General features: G+C 47.4%; 1 long non-coding RNA gene across 1 annotated transcript; it reads left to right on the top strand.

Moving 5' to 3' along the window:
* Window positions 1–8,326: 8,326 nt before the first annotated feature.
* LOC146717163 (uncharacterized) lies at window positions 8,327–8,709 on the top strand. Its single transcript, XR_014921864.1, has 2 exons — window positions 8,327–8,381; window positions 8,464–8,709. It is a non-coding gene; the product is annotated as an uncharacterized LOC146717163 (long non-coding RNA).
* The last annotated feature ends 8,819 nt before the right edge of the window (window positions 8,710–17,528 follow it).

Raw genomic sequence — 17,528 nt, 5'->3', positions numbered from 1 at the left:
TTGTGAGAAGATTATCTTCTTTTTTTAACAGGCAGAGAAAGTTTTACATTGGAACTGGCTAATTTGTCAATTGTTTGCTACAAATGTTCGTATTTTAATATTCAAAAATGTTTTTGCCCAAAACATATGTGCAGTATATGTCAGTAAAAATACTATGCAAATATTGCTGTCCTTGAATGCTGAGTAAACACTGACAAAGCACTGATTGTATCTCTTGTACTTTATCAACGCAGTATCTAAAAACTTTGCACCGTAGTGGTTAAAATTTCATTCTAATAAGAGTTAAAAGTGCATTTGGTTATTAGGTTTATAGGATTATTGAATTATGGTTAAGGGTTGGTAGAATTTTTTTTTTTAAACATTATCTGCCAATTAAATCTGCCACCCTTCTCCAAATCTGTGCCCCTACCTGGCCCCCCCAACAAAAATTTTCTAGACACGCCACTGCTTCTGATTGGTGAAGAGAATGGGTTGCCTCACCGCTCATTGGCTAAAGGGCAGCAGTATGCTGATATCTTACTCAGCAGATGTGGCTCCGTTCGTGAGTTCTGCCGACTGGCTGGCCTTTTGTACAGCTGCCCCCAACTTTGCGGAGCAAAGGTGCACTTCACTTAGGAAGGTCAGGCAGTAGACTCCGGTGGAAGAGCTGGAAGTCTGAGAAGTCGTGCCGCTGGTCGTGTATATGTCTTGTCTCCAACCTGTATATGAACGGTCCGAACCCTGCTATCTGCTCCAGGGATGACTTGGATGACCTTACCAACTGGCCATAGGGCACGAGGGAGCTGCTGGTCCACGATGAGAACGATAGTGCCAACAGTCAACTCATCTCTTTCCTGCTGCCATTTGTGCCGCATCTGGAGTGAAGGTAGATAGTTCCGGATGTAGTGGATCCAGAATTGATCCGCCAAGGCTTGACATTGTCTCCACCTACGACGGCTCAGGAGTTCTGCTTCTGGGTAGACGACCTGTGGCATACCGGAATCAGGCCGCCCCATCAACAACATGTTGGGAGTGATCGGATCAGCGTCTGCTACGTCTGAGGAGACATAACCTAGCGGCTTAGAGTTGATGATGCTCTCTACCTCGCTGAGTATCGTCCTAAAGACTTCCTCGGTGACATGCTGCGAGCCGAGAATGGTATGCAGCGCAGACTTGATGGAATGACTCTCCCGTTCCCAGGAACCACCGAAATGTGGAGCCTGTGGAGGGTTGAAACGAAAATGAATCTGCTGGCTGGCCAACTGTGACTTCAGAGCTGGGCCGAGTGCATTGAAAGCCTCCTGGAGTTCAGAGCTACCACCTCTGAAGTTGGTACCTTGATCCGACAGTAGTTCGAAGGGCTTCCCATGTCTCGAGATGAAACAACGCAGTCCCATCAGGAATGAGTCAGTGTCCATGCTGGCAAGCAGATCAAGGTAGACTGCGTGGGTCGTTAGGCATTTGAAGATGATCCCCCACCGTTTCTCTGTACGCCGCCCCATCTTGTCAAGGTATGGACCAAAGCAGTCCACCCCAGTGATGAAGTCTTAAATTGGATAATGGAAGGTCAGCCATCTTGGGAATGACCGGCTGGCTGCGCCACCTCCTGCATTCAGGACAGTTGTACTGGTGCTTCCGGACGGCCTCTCGTCCTCGAAGTATCCAGAATCTGCGCCGGAGCTCAGCAAAGCAAGCTGGCGATCACAATCCTGGACGATGATCTTAGTGATAGGATGCTGAGGGTCAAGAACAACAGGATGCAAGATGTCTTGACTGAGGGTTTCACATCTGCGAAGCCGCCCCCCTACCCGAATCAGTTGAGCCTCTGGGCCATACTCAGGAGCTAAGGCAAGTAGGCAACTGCTGGCAGCTACCGGTTTGTGAGATGACAGCCGAACAAAATCTTCAGGGAAACTGTCTTCCTGTACCTTCCGGAGGAGTGCTAACTCCACTTGCCTGTAATCCTCTGCCGTGGGTGCCGAGTCAGCAGCTGTCCCATGAACGGCTCGAACGTAAGCTGATGCAAAGCTCTGGAGGAGATTGTCAACATAGAAACATTTCTCCACTGTGTGACGGGTATCCTCGCTGGGGCTGCTGAGATCCAGAACGTGCCGCTGCAGAGCATAGGTGGCACAGCAGGGACTACATGTCATCCCGAAAGGCAACACTTGCCATTCGTAGACCTCTGGTTGCCTCGTGCGATCCATATCTCTCCAGAGGAAACGGAGGAAACGGAGGAAGGGCTTGTCCTGAATCAAGAGGCGGACCTGATGAAACATCCCCTTGATGTCACTGCTCACTGCAATGGGATACTCCCGGAAGCGAAGTAACACACCCAGGAGCGTCGAGCCCAGGGTAGGACCAGGTAGGAGATGCTGATTCAGGCTGTTACCATTGTGCACGAAAGAACAGTTGAAGACAATGCGATCCTTGCCATTATGATGAACCATGTGGTGTGGTATGTACCAGGTGCTGCCATCCATCTCCATGTCTGCGATAGTCAGTTTACTCACATAGCTTGCATCCACCAGCTTCTGAATTTCCTGGTTATAGGTGGCTGCTTGTACAGGCGTCTTCAGGAGGCGCTTCTCCGTAGCTCACAGGTGACCCAAGACAGAGTCCTTAGTGGAATGAAGCGGGACTGGTTCCTCTTTCCACAGCAACGGGGTGGCATACCGGTTGATACCATCCACCTCCACTCTAATGGTCTTCTCCTCTAGCATCTTGACAGCCATGGTATCCTGTTTTGAATGTGTAGCCACCTTCTCATTCTGGTATGGGAGAACATCCATCTGCCAGAGCTTGGCTACATTACTGAGAAATTCAGCACTGGGAGTCAGGGTGCTTGTGAGTAGACACTGAGGAGTGGAGGCTTGATGTAGAAGAACCTTGGCTGGACCCTGCAGAGTCCAACCCAGCCGTGTCTTGAGTGCAGCTGGTCCTCCCCGTGGACGCAGATGTACAGGCTCTATTGGAGTCAGGAGATGTGGGTAGTCAGAGCCAATCAGCAATAATGGTTGAGCTTGGTGGAACGAATGAAGTGGAATTCAATTCAATTCAATTCAATTTTATTTATATAGTGCCAAATCACAACAAAAGTTGCCTCAAGGCGCTTCATAGATACAGAGAAAAACCCAACAATCATATGACCCCCTATGAGCAAGCACTTTGGCGACAGTGGGAAGGAAAAACTCCCTTTTAACAGGAAGAAACCTCCGGCTGAACCAGGCTCAGGGAGGGGCGGCCATCTGCTGCGACCGGTTGGGGTGAGAGAAGGAAGAGAGGATAAAAGACATGCTGTGGAAGAGAGACAGAGGTTAATAACAGATATGATTCAATGCAGAGAGGTCTATTAACACATAGTGAGTGAGAAAGGTGTCACGGTTCTGGGTCCGTTGGACCCAGTATTTTGAGTTCATTATGTTTTGGTACTTTTGCATCATGGATTTTCCTTTGTGTTTCTCTGGTACTTGGTGTTTCAGTTATCTTGGTGTTTTTCTATATTATGATTTATGATCTGATACTGTTGTGATTATGATTATCATTTAGTAGCCTTTGGTCAGTGTCAAGTCTGTCTCTGTCTAGTCTGTGTCTTAGTAAAGTGTGTTTTGTTTCCTGTTTTACTTTGAGGGTTCTTGTTCCTGTCTGATGTTAGTGTGTGCAGCTTTGTTCCCCCTGTCTCGTTAGCCCTGATCTCTCCCAGCTGTGTCTCCCTCCTGTTGCCGATTCCCCCGTTACTACCCTGTGTATATAAGCCCTGTGTTTTCCCATGCTCGGTGTCGCGTCGTACCATCAGATTATGCCTGTGTGTCCTTGGTCTCAGTGTTCCATCATCACTTCATGTTTGTTTTCCTGCCAGCAATAAAGCTGAGGTTTTTGAGTTTCAATTCTGTGTTCGAGTCCTGCATTTGGATCCTCATCTCTGCCTGCCCGCACACAGAGCCCTGACAGAACGACGCGACCAGTAATGGATCCAGCAGACTCCGTATGGTATCGGCGACCCGCAGTCTCCACCTTCCTCAAGGAGAGGGAGAGGCAGGGGGCTAGGTGTGCCTGGGAGCACGAGTCACCATTCGATGGGTCTCGTTTGGCTCTGGGTGGGCCCCACAGCTTCCAAACTGCGATGGCTACCGCCGTTCCATCAGCTGTTCCGTCAGGGATGCAAGGGGCCAAGCGCTCTCCCTCGACGGCAGTAGCTCCTCCGTTTTCTGGCGTCACTCCACCGCTGCTCTCAGAATTCAGGCCCTGCAGGAGGGGCAAGCAGCGACGAAAGAAGGATTATGTGGTGGAAGACACTGGGCTTACTCCACTGCAATCCTTTGCTTTGTTTTTGGGACTTCCACGTTCGGAGCTACACAAACTTCCCGCCTCTTCGTCCCAGCCCGGCCCACCGAAAGACTTTCGGCCCGGTCTGCAGGAGGATTCGCAGTCTGGCTTATCTCCCTCTTCCCAGAGTGAGCGACGCTCACGCAGCCGTCGCTCCGCTTCCTCTGGACAGTCAGCAGTGGTGAGCAACAAAGACTGTCTATCTCATGCACCTCCTGAACTCATGAACATAACAAACAATAAATCCACCCCTAAGATTCTGAAGACTACCTGCCATTCAAGTGAATCTAAATCCACTAACTTAAAGGTAGTTCAGTCTGTGTTTGTTAACCCTGTGAACCCCTGCTCTGAGGATTTAAGAACCGGTTTTCATTCTGCCCAATCTGAACCTAGTGTTAAAATGAATAAGACTACTCCACTTAAATCTGGGGGGAGAAATGTTCGAACTGCTGTGAAATTTCCGGAGGCTCCAAGTTCTGTTTTCAAGTCAGCTGAAAGGGGGGTGGTTAATGTTTCTAAGCCAGCCTTTCAACCATGTACTGTTCAGCAAGGGCGCAGGCAGTTGGTAGGGACAGAAATTGCAGGCTGTAACTCAGGCTCTCTGAAGGAAGGGGCTGTCTGTTCCCCAAGGACATTTAAGGACTCTAGTTGCACCTCTCTACAGTCTATTAAGACCGTGGCTCTTCCCAGGGACTGTTCTGTGTCCCGGTTGAATGGTTCTGAGGTTGCCCACTCTGCTAAGACTATATGCCCAGACCCAGTTGGCAATATTGGGCATTTTGAGACCATTCCTGAGCTTCTCGCTCCTCCTGTTTCTGCTCCTAGGGTAGCTCGGGCCCAGCGTTCCCCTCCACCCATTTCAGTTCCTCGGGTGGAAGGGTTTGGTGTTCAGCTGGTGCCGGCACCCGTTCCTGTGTCAGCTGGAGGCTCAGGTGAGCCCTTCCAGCAGTTTTTGTCGTGTTCAGAAGGCTCAGGAGGATTAGCTCAGTCACCATCACAACCACCATCACTACAACCTTTATGGCAGTTCCCAGCTCAGCTTTCTGATCAGCAGCCACCTTCAGCTCAGTTTTCCGATCAGCAGCCACCTTCAGCTCAGTTTTCCAGTCAGCAGCCACCTTCAGCTCAGTTTTCCGGTCAGCAGCCACCTTCAGCTCAGTTTTCCGGTCAGCAGCCGTCTGTAGCACAGTTTCCAGTGTCACCTGGTCAGCAGCCGTCTGTAGCCCAGTCACCAACTCCACCACCACCACCACTATCACCTCAAGTTCAGTTATCCATGGCTCAGTCGCTACCTCAATCAGACTTTTTGCAGTGTCCTTGGTCTCAGTGTTCCATCATCACTTCATGTTTGTTTTCCTGCCAGCAATAAAGCTGAGGTTTTTGAGTTTCAATTCTGTGTTCGAGTCCTGCATTTGGATCCTCATCTCTGCCTGCCCGCACACAGAGCCCTGACAAAAGGTGACTGGAAAGGAAAAACTCAATGCATCATGGGAATCCCCCGGCAGCCTACGTCTATTGCAGCATAACTAAGGAGGGATTCGGGGTCACCTGGTCCAGCCCTAACTATATGCTTTAGCAAAAAGGAACGTTTTAAGCCTAATGTTAAAAGTAGAGATAGTGTCTGTCTCCCAAATCCAAACTGGAAGCTGGTTCCACAGAAGATGGGCCTGAAAACTGAAGGCTCTCCCTCCCGTTCTACTTTTAAATACTCTAGGAACAACAAGTAGGCCTGCAGAGCGAGAGCGAAGTGCTCTAATAGGGTGATATGGTACTACAAGATCATTAAGATATGATGGGGCCTGATTATTTAAGACCTTGTATGTGAGGAGCAGGATTTTGAATTCAATTCTGGATTTAACAGGAAGCCAATGAAGGGAAGCCAAAACAGGAGAAATATGCTCTCTCTTTCTAGTCCCTGTCAGCACTCTTGCTGCAGCATTTTGGATTAGCTGAAGGCTTTTCAGTGAGTTGTTTGGACATCCTGATAATAATGAATCACAGTAGTCCAGCCTGGAAGTAATAAATGCATGAACTAGTTTTTCAGCGTCACTCTGAGACAGGATATTTCTAATTTTAGAGATGTTGCGCAAATGGAAGAACGCAGTCTTACATATTTGTTAAATATGTGCGTTGAAGGACATATCCTGGTCAAAAATGACTCCTATGGACACCTATGGAAGACTTCGCAGGTGGTGGTAGGACCTTTGCAGTGCATCAGCTCCTCCCTCTTTCCCTGAAGGCCCAGCTCTTGGGCAGCACTGTGAAGAAGGATTGTGCGCTCTGACCCATCATCTAGGATGGCATATGTCTCGAGCTTCATTTTGCCATTATAGAGGCACACCCTGACCATTTTCAGTAGTACACAACTGGTCCCCCAGGTTGGATCAACGTAGTACGTGACGGGTTGGGCAGCTTCCGCCGCCGGTCTGTCAGAGCTAGTGGATCGCGATGCATTAACCTCGTGGAGTGTCTCCAAATGCACCTGACTACATTGCTGGCATCTAGCTTTCAGGTAGCATTGCGCCTCTGGATGGTCCCATCTGCATCTCCAGCACCGCTTGCCTGTCCGAATCCAAGACTTCTGCTCTATATTGAGCTTCTTGTAATCTGTGCACTGATTGAAATAGTGCTGAAGATTATTAACCCTCCTGTTATGTTGGTTTCCAGGAACACCAATTATGTTCCTGGTTTAATTTGACCCGGGGCAAATTTACTCATCCAAAGGTGCCAGAAACACTGGCACTGATTATTTTACAATTTTCTTTTATAATTTTGATTTTTTTCGTTTTCTGTAGCGATGCAGATGACATGTGACATCTCTTCTGTTCTGGGTCAATCGGACCCGCAACATAACAGGAGGGTTAAAGAAGGGGCAGAATTTCTTTGGCTTCTCCAATTTGGAAACTGGACATGATGCCTGTTTTGGAGGCTCTGGGCCTTTAGCAGGAGGGTCGTAGCCCAATAAGCCGCTGCAGATCTCTGCTTGGGTCTGGCACCCTTCCCACGATCCACACGTGGCTCTCGAGGTTGCTGAGGATGATGGAAATACACATCATCATCTTGGATGCGGACTTCATATTCAAGCCACTCTGCCAAATCTGCTAAGGTTGAGATGGGTGTCTGAAGAGGATTGATGAACCGCTTAAACTGCGCTCGAAGACTGTGTGGCAGTTTTGACAGCAGTCTGGTGACGTGTGACCCACACTCTAGTTCTGCTCTCCCCTCTTTCCCAAGCTGTTCCAACATTCCCACGAGAGCCCTCACTTTCAGGGCAAAAAGACGGAACGCTCGGCTGTCACCACTCCGTACCGGAGACTTTGACAACACGTCAGTGATCCGCTGCAGGGCAAGTTTGTGAGGTTGACCATACAGCTCTATCAGGGATGACATGGTCTGGCTGTATGGGTAGCGACTATTGCTGTAGGAATCGGCAATAAGGAGGGCGTATTCCAACTTGAGGTGATCGACTAGGATCTGGTACTTGAAACGTTCAGTTACTTCTCAGGAAAGACCCTGCCATGTCTGAACTTCAAAAATCTAGGAAGATCTTTGAGAGCTTGTTGTCCCCTGCAGCTGACATTGTCAACAGACTGAGCCCAGAAGCTACACCTGAGACTTACCTTCAGTTGTTGGATGCAGCTTTTGGAACAGTGGAGGACGGAGAGGAGCTTTTCGCCCAATTCATGAACACTCTTCAGGATCCTGGTGAAAAGGCCTCTGCGTACCTCTGTCGTCTTCAGGGCGCATTGAACCTTACTCTGAAGAGGGGAGGAGTCTCTGCTGGGGATGCCGATAAACACATTCTCAAGCAGTTTTGTCGTGGATGTTGGGACCACTGTTACGGTCCCCGTGTCTCTCTGGTTGGCCCACGCTGGCTACAGGTTTTGTTGTTGTTAGTTTTGGTTTTTTGTCTCTCCTCCTCCTCTCTGCCTGGGTGGAGCTCATTACGGGCTCTCACTCTTGGCCCACGCACGCGTGTGATGATGTCCACCTGCGGCTGATCTGCCTGATTTCCCCAGCTGCTATTTAAGGCAGTGGCACAGAGCAGCTCACCGCTGGAACGTTGAACCACCTGAGTTCGTGCTCGCGGCATATTCAAAGAAGAATCGCTTACATGTGTTTTATGTTGTGGAACTAACCTTGACCTTCTGTCTGTAGATTCTGGACCGAATCACCGGACCTGTCCAAGTGGGGCAGTGTGTGGAGTGTTGGAGCGAGTGCGGCTGAAGAGGAGTGCGTGTGTGCGGAGGAGCGGTGGCGGTGACTGAGTGGAAGAGGAAGCGTGTGTGTGGATTCCCCCCCCCCCCCCCTTCTCTCCCTGGAGCCCTGGACCCCCTCCCAACTCACTGTACATATATTTTGCACTAAGGTGATCCCTATTGTAAATAAATCCCCTTTTTGTTTCCTTGAAAGAACTGTCTGCGCGTGAGTCCGTTCAGTAGCCATGACAACCACACCTTGCTCTCGGATCTTAATCTTGAAAACAAGAAAAGCCAACCTCCAACATTCTCAGAACTTCTATTAATGCTCCGAACAGAAGAAGATAGACTGGCAGCTAAAGCTACACGGATGAAGAAACACCTTGGCTCAACCCAGCAGCGGGTTGTGGCACACTGTCAAAAGACTTGCACCTGTAGTGAGCTACAGGCAGTGACTCAATCTGATTCTGACCCGTTGACAGGTCTGAGGAAGCAAGTTGCATCCCTACAGAGTCAGCTTACTAATTTGATGGCAAAGAAACAGAAGAAAAGCTCGAAGCCTAAGGACAAGGCTGAGTGTGATTTACGTGAGATGGCTATGGCAACACCTAGCATCAAGGTCACAAGTGCGAAGCCTGCCAACTTGCAGCAGAGCACCCAGCCAAAACCATGGTACTGCTTCAAGTGTGGTCAGGATGGCCACATCTCAGCAAGTTGCAGTAATGACCCAGACCCCACTCTTGTCGCTGATAAGAGGAAGCAATTGAGAGAGAAGCGTTGCATTTGGGAGATGCAAAACACTCCATCTGCTGACCAGGATTTTTAGACGCAGTCTCAGTTGTGGGGCAAACTGGGACTGAAGCAGGTCAACATCGTCCCGCTAAATCTGGAAGTCAAGCTAAACCAAGAGCACAGGCCACTTTGAGGCAATCCCATGTTGGAGAACAACCTTTCAGACTACCTAAGAGGCTCATAGGCACAAAGAGTACAGGTCAAGTCACGATCAAAGGTAAGATGTGCAGTTGTCTCCTTGACACAGGTTCTCAAGTGACCACTGTCACCAAGTCCTACTATGACCAGTATTTGTCTGAGCAACAGATAGAGCCACTACATGACCTTCTGGAGGTTGAAGGGGCCAATGGACAGCTTGTACCTTACCTGGGTTATGTTGAGATTGGAATCACCTTTCCTAAAGACTTTCTTGGTGCTGAACTAGAAGTCAAAACGCTAGCTCTAGTAGTCCCAGACACCGGGACATTAACGAAGTCTTGTGTATTGATTGGAACAAACACTCTTGATGTAGTGTATGAAATGTACAGAGAGGCAAACCCAGAGGGCTACCATCCCATTCCTCATGGGTACCGAACCGTACTCAAAGTGCTGGAGTTGCGGCAAAAGCAAGGTTCAGATGAAAACGTTGGATTAGTGAGGATGCGTGGCAAGGATGAAGTGATCGTCCCAGCTGGGAAAACAGTCGTTCTTGAGGGGACAGTATCAATCAAGGAATTTTACACTGAGAGATCTGCCCTGTTAGAATATCCTTTAGTATCTTCCATGCCTGGGGGGCTTTTAGTACAAACCTGTCTCCTTGACTTGCCGAGTAACCAGTCGTGCAAACTACCTGTAGTAGTTTCCAATGAGTCAGAGCATGACATTACCATCCCAGCTAAGAGCGTGATTGCCGAACTCAGTGCAATACAGACTGTCCTACCTCACAAGCAAAGTGTGAGCGAATCATCAGAGCGTGAACCATCCAAGACCTCTAGTGTGACATTTGACTTTGCCGACTCTCCCATCCCTTCTGACTGGAAAGACCGCATTACTCAAAAGCTGAGCAGTATGCCAAATCCAGACTGATCTGGATTTTGGAAGGATGGACAAGGTCAAACACCACATTAAGCTATCAGATGAGACACCATTCAAACACAGAGCCCGACCGATTCACCCACACGACATAGAGGCTGTTCGAAAGCATCTGCAAGAGCTTCTCGCAACTGGAGTAATCCGCGAGACCGAGTCCCCATTCTCCTCGCCAATTGTTGTGGTCAGGAAGAAGAACGGTCAGGTACGTCTGTGTGTTGACTACCGTAAGTTAAACTTACAAACAGTGAAAGACGCATACGCCCTCCCAAGACTGGATGACACCTTCACCCCACTCTCAGGTTCCAAGTGGTTCAGTACACTCGATCTTAAGTCCGGCTATTATCAGATCGAAGTTGCAGAGAGTGATAAGCCCAAGACTGCCTTTGTCTGTCCACTAGGTTTCTGGGAGTTCAACCGTATGCCACAGGGAGTGACAAACGCGCCAAGTACTTTTCAGAGGCTTATGGAGAGATGCATGGGAGACATAAATCTGAAGGAAGTTGTTGTTTTCCTGGAAGACCTCATAGTTTTCTCGAAAACCCTTGAGGAGCATGAAGCCAGACTCATGAAAGTCCTGGAACGCTTAAAGGAGTATGGGTTAAAGCTGTCTCCCGAGAAGTGCAAGTTCTTCCAGTCCTCAGTTCGGTACTTGGGGCATGTTGTTTCTCAACACGGAGTAGAAACTGACCCAGAAAAGACAGCCACACTTAAAACTTGGCCAGTCCCTCAGAACCTTAAGGAGCTGAGATCCTTCCTTGGGTTCTGTGGATATTACAGACGGTTTGTTAAAGGCTACTCAAGTATTGTGAAACCGCTGAACGATCTAACGTCCGGTTATCCACCACTGAGGAAGCATGGCAAATCAAAAGGAAGGAGTAATCAGTATCATGATCCAAAGGAGCCGTTTTATGGACGGTGGACCCCTGCATGCCAGAAAGCATTTGAGGCTATCATTGACAAGCTACCGTCGCCTCCAGTCCTGGCCTTTGCTGACCCGAAGCTGCCTTACATCCTTCATACGGATGCGAGCACTACGGGCCTTGGCGCAGCCTTATACCAGGAGCAGGAGGGACAGCTGCGGGTTATCGCCTACGCTAGTAGAGGTTTGTCAAGTAGTGAGTCCCGCTATCCAGCACATAAGCTCGAGTTTTTGGCTTTAAAGTGGGCTGTAACAGAGAAGCTGAGTGACTACCTCTATGGCAATCAGTTCACCGTTGTCACAGACTCAAACCCTCTGACCTACATCCTCACCTCAGCAAAACTCGATGCAACCAGTTACAGGTGGTTGGCGGCCCTCTCTACCTTCAATTTCAGACTCCAGTATCGTTCTGGAAAACAAAATGGAGATGCCGATGGACTCTCGCGTCGTCCTCATGGCAGGCTACCTGATGACCTTACATCTCAAAAAGAGAGAGACCGGATATGCCAGTTCGCAAAACAACATCTGTCAGATCCAGACAATATTGACTCAGTCGATCAGGACGTTGTTCATGCTATCTGTGAGAGACGGTTTGTTTATCATTCAACCACCTCTGAAGCTTTGGGTGATGATGCAGGTATAACCTTTGTCGAAAGTCTTGCCATTTCTGAAGATGCTGTACCTGACAGCTTTGAGCACGAAGAGACGTTGGGAGGCCTAGACATCATTCCCAAACTCTCACAGGCAGATCTCAGAGACAGCCAGAGATCTGATCGGTGCATCAGACATATTATCACCCAGATGGAGAGTGGGGAGAAACCCCCTCCCACATTGAGGAAAGAACTTCCAGACGTAGTCCTGTTGCTGAGAGAGTTGAACAGGTTCGAGCTGTGCAATGACATTCTCTACAGAACACGAAGAGAAGGCGGTAATAAACATTACCAGTTGGTCTTACCTGAAGACCTGCGAGAGTCTGTGTTGACAAGCCTACATGACAATATGGGTCATATGGGAATAGAGCGCACACTCGATCTGGTCAGAGCCAGGTTCTACTGGCTAAGAATGTCCACAGATGTGGAGAAAAAGATAAAGACCTGCCACAGGTGTGTACGCAGGAAAACGTTACCTGAGAAGGCTGCACCTTTGGTGAATATCATGACGACAAGACCCCTCGAGTTAGTCTGCATGGATTTCCTATCCATTGAACCAGACAGCAGTAATGTGAAAGATGTTCTTGTCATCACAGATCATTTTACTAAATATGCAGTCGCTATCCCAACATCGAACCAAAAAGCTCAGACTGTCGCAAAGTGTTTGTGGGATTATTTCATAGTACACTATGGCATTCCTGAAAAATTACACAGCGATCAAGGGCCTGATTTTGAGTCTCAGTTGATCAAGGGGCTGTGTGAAGTAGCAGGCATACAGAAGATTCGGATTACGCCGTACCACCCCAGGGGCAACCCAGTGGAGCGTTTTAACAGAACACTCTTAAGTATGCTTGGAACTCTGGAGAACAAAGACAAGTCACATTGAAAGGGTTTTGTAAAGCCTTTAGTTCATGCGTACAACTGTACCAAGAATGAGGTAACTGGATTCACACCGTATGAGCTGATGTTTGGGCGCCAGCCACGGTTGCCTGTCGATTTGGCTTTCGGTTTACCTGTGAGAGAACAACAAAACAAGTCACACTCCCGATATGTTAAGGACCTCAAATCCCATCTTGAGGAGAGCTATAGAATAGCTACACGGAGTGCTGCAAAGGTAGCCGAAAGGAACAAAACCAGATTTGACAAACATGTGACCACATCTACCTTGGAAATCGGGGACCGAGTGCTGGTCAGGAACATACGCATTCGAGGAAAACACAAACTCGCCGATAAATGGGAGCAGACCGTCTATGTGGTGGTGAAACGAGCTGGAGACCTCCCCGTCTACACTGTTAAACCAGAGGGCGGAGATGGTCCCATACGCACCCTACACAGAGACCTCTTACTCCCTCGTGGGTTCCTCTCTGCAGCCAAGGAAGTGAAACCTGAACAACCAGAACCAAAGAAAAGGCCCAGAACGCGACAGACCACTCACAAAGACAATGAAAGAGCAGATCACCCCTCGAACGAGGATGATATTGTTTCAGTCCACTGGTTTGCAGATAGATCAGTGCCAAATGACTCGGCATACATTGTCAAGCGAGATGTTCTGCTGACTCATAAATCAAGTCTTGGTCAAGATGATGTGACTGCAGATCAAGACAAGTTGGCTGGTAATACTCCAGCTTGTGCAGACACCATCTCCGATGTTGTTCCAGCCAGTCATGCTGACCATAACCAACCTTATGACAATCAGATCGCGAGTTATGGAGAAGCCTCGTATGAGGAAGACTTACCTGGAAATGACGAATCTGAAACGGAAAGAGACTTACCGGGAAATGACGAATCTGAAACGGAAAGAGACTTACCCGGAAATGACGAACCTGAAAAGGAAAGAGACTTAACCGGAAATGACAAACCTGAAAAGGATAGAGACTTACCTTCTACGGATCGCCCTGACATGAGGGATGAACAAATCCTACTTCTTTCGGACATGTTAGGGAGTGATGAGGAAGGAGAGGACTTGATATTTGACAGGGAAACAGTAAACAAAGAGAGAGATGAACAAACAAGCAAAGGAAATTCCTGTCCGAAGATCAGAAAGAAGTCGCCAGCCACCAAAAAGGCTAGACTATGCTGAATTGGGAAATCCCCTTGTCACTGTGGTCAAATCACTATTTCAGGGTTTAACCACAGCTTTCATTGACTCTTTAAATGCCAAAGCTGAATTATTGTTCTTAGATAATGCAGTTCACAGTGGACATGCAAAGGGACTTGCATGAATTCAAGAGGGGAGGGTGTAACCCAGTTCCTAAAATCATCTCAAACAAAAAGAGAAGACAAATTAAAACATTTAATGTTCATTGTTCTGTTCTTACTGTCCCTGTTAATGAAAGTGAAATGAGATCAAAATATTTATTTAAACATAGAAGGGACGCAGATTATATATGATATGCTCTGGTCAAACAAGGGTTAAGTTTTCTCAGAGGGTTGATGAGCTCTGATGAGAGCCTACTGTTTTACTCCACTCCTCGCATGTCAGCCAATCGGTGAAGCTCTAGGCAGCTCTTGTCCCTCCTTAGTACCAGCTCCCAAGTTTTCAGTCTCTTGCTTCTACAGCCGAACAGAGCAGACGGACTAAAACTTTTGTTATCGGTAAGCTGGAGAAATTAACCTCTAACGAGTTAAAAAAATACCATCTAAACTGATATTTTTCACAAATTATGTATTTGCACTTGTTGTTGTCAAGGGCAGAGCGAAACCGGAAGGTTTACTTTATGTAACTCCACGTAAGTGCTACACAAGGGCCATTCGCAAACGAGCGAACTGGCTGGGGTCATCAGACGTGAAGTATGGAATGTGTGGTGTTGGTCCCCGGTACACAGTCTCTGTACTTGGTAGAGGTTCGTGCTGACCATATTTCCTCCAGGCTTTGGAATCAGTTGGCGCCCAGCGAGGCGGGTCCCCAGTCATCTCCCGGAGGCTTTCTGGTTGTTGGCGCTGAAAGGTGTATGGCTCTGCATATTCAGGGGTGACCTGTCTCTTCACAAATGCTTCAGGGCCATACTCGTCCTTCACGTTAATTTTCCTGACCTGTTCAGTCACAGGAAGTTGACTGTACTGATAAGGTGACGTACATCTGAAAGGACCTGAGGCTGCTGCACTAGCAGGAATTTCTGATGCTGGAGGTGGTGGAACAGGGAATGGCTCAGCACTCTGAGGATCAAGTGGAAGTGATGCCTCTGGCCAAGGTAAATCCTGTATGTCATCCTCTGGTATGTGAAAGGAACGTACAGTGTGTGGGTAGTGCCTGGAGGCATGGTCAGGATGAGGAGACTGAGGCATGGAATCAGTCCACAAGGACCGCCTCTGGTCCTGGGTACTGGGGCCTAATGCAGAAGGTTGGGGAACTGGTGACGTCTGGAGGGCTGAGGACCGGAGAGAGAGCGCACCAAGCAGAGTCTGAACCTCTCGTCTGAGCTGATTATTATCTTCCTGCAGAGTTAGGATCAGAGCAAGTCACCAATTTAGCACTTAGAAGGTTAATCACCTCATTATTGTGATGGAGTGTTAGGAACAGCTTAGCAATATTAATGTAATTAGTGACCATTCTAGTTCCTTACAGTCCAGTTTGACAGCAGTTTCTTTATCTGCAAATTTCCCAGTCACTAATACTCCAGTGTTGACTGTTTTTGTGTGACCCATAAACTAATGAGTTACAAAAATGTATGTTCAATGAGATCTGTGTGTTACGAATCAGCAAATGTTTCTGTGCTGATGATGACAGACAGTGCTCACAGAGCAATGCTGGTGTTTATTAGTTAGCTGCTGTTTCTAAAGCAAAGGTGTCAGTTGGGGGATTTCTTTACTGCTTGTTAGTTTGCTGTTCCCCTGTCTGTGTTTCCTACTTTGCCTGTTTGGGAAGGGCTCTGTGTGTTAAACATGACAACAAACATGTGTCACAAACAGATTAAACTAATATTAATCAATCAAGAGTTTGAGGACTGGAATTTTTATGAAACTGTTCAATTTGCAGTTGTGTTGTCATGCATCAACACAATATTCCTACATGAATGAGAACACAGTAAACATTATTCCTTTCTGTGTTTCTGATCAACAGATCATTCTTATCTGTTGATCAACTGCCCGTTCACAGTTTCAGACACCAATGCTTTGGATGCCTTATTTTACTGCCTTTACATAAGTGCTGCTCAGGCAGTTCAGGAAGTTCTATGGCCTTTCAATGTCACCCACAATGCCACAGTAGAGTCCGGGTTGGGAAATGCACACTGCAGCCTTTTAAAGCCTGCTAGCACCAGCTATACTTTGAATATGATTTCAGCCAAGGATTTGCAGGAAAGTCAGAGCCAGCATCAGTCAAATACACCCATGGAGCATGTCTTTACATATCACTGTGGTAAATCATCATAATAATGTGGCAAATCATTAAAATTTATGAAGACTTGTCAATTTTAGAAGGAAGCACAGAGTAGGAGGCAGAGCGTTTCTTTTCCCACAACAGTGATATCTGTGATTGAGCGCTGATCTCGCCGTCTATCTTTCTAATCCATCTTAATCCATCTTAAGCAATATCTCAGATGTTGCTGGAAAAACTTCCTGAAGCAATATATAACAAATATAAAAGAGAAATCATTCTCTTACTCTATGTATGAGACTCTACTAAATAGAACCTAAAATACAAAAGTAATAATATCTTGACAATGACATGGAAACCACAGGGTTGCACTGTTATCAAAGGCGTCCATACAGCTCAGTGCTGCTTTGTGTTTGATAAAAAAGTCCAAATCATATCTTTTATTTTGGCTCATGCCACATTAGCATCAGTCCTTTTTTTACCACATCATTATGTGACATCAGAAAGTTGTGGGCCTATTCACCCACTCAACAAGCACCTATGAGAAAGTACAGTGAACTTCACTCCACAGTGTAGATAACTAATCCCAGTGGTGACTGGGATTAGCAAAGTCAGTGGACTGTCAGGATCTTTGAATAAAACAACGTGTTTTTCATAACCCTGGTATAGGACTGCGAAAGAATTCATGAATGATTTATATCATTCAGCAACTGGATTCAGTTCGATTTAAATAGTGCCAATTCACAGTAACAATCCCCATCCATCCATCATCCATCCATCCATCCTCCATCTATCCATCCATCCATCCATCCATCCTCCATCCATCCATCTATCCTTCCATTCTCTTCTGCTTATCCAATTCAGGGTCACAGGTGGAGGGCTATCACTGTCAGTCACCTCAGGGTATTTCATGTTGTATTGTAAAGACTCCACACTATTACAAAGAGAAGCCAGAGCACTCAGATACTCTATGAGCAAACAGTTGTTGTAGTTCGAAGGAAGAACCCTTTTATTTACAGAGACTTCCAGCTTATCAAATGAATATATAAGGATCGCCTTTTTATAGGTTTTTAGAAAACAAACTAGCTGTCTCCTGAATCCAAACTGGGACTCTGCAGGAGAGACACCCAGTAGCTGAAGGTTCCACAAGTGACCCTGCTGTCCGCAGCCTGTGTTGGGTTAGCACATCATTTAATTTATTATTAGACTCAGCTGGCTGTTCTCAAATGTAAATGAGCCCACCCACCACTTTAATCCCACTCAGTGTCCTGTCCTGA

The sequence above is a fragment of the Copadichromis virginalis genome, linkage group LG2, assembly GCF_057382275.1.
Source record: "Copadichromis virginalis isolate Kocher_CV1m ecotype Utaka linkage group LG2, C_Virginalis_male_GT1.1, whole genome shotgun sequence".
In the NCBI taxonomy this organism is placed as follows: domain Eukaryota; kingdom Metazoa; phylum Chordata; class Actinopteri; order Cichliformes; family Cichlidae; genus Copadichromis; species Copadichromis virginalis.
Note: the sequence above shows the minus strand (reverse complement) of the source record. Positions and strands in the feature narration are given on the sequence as shown.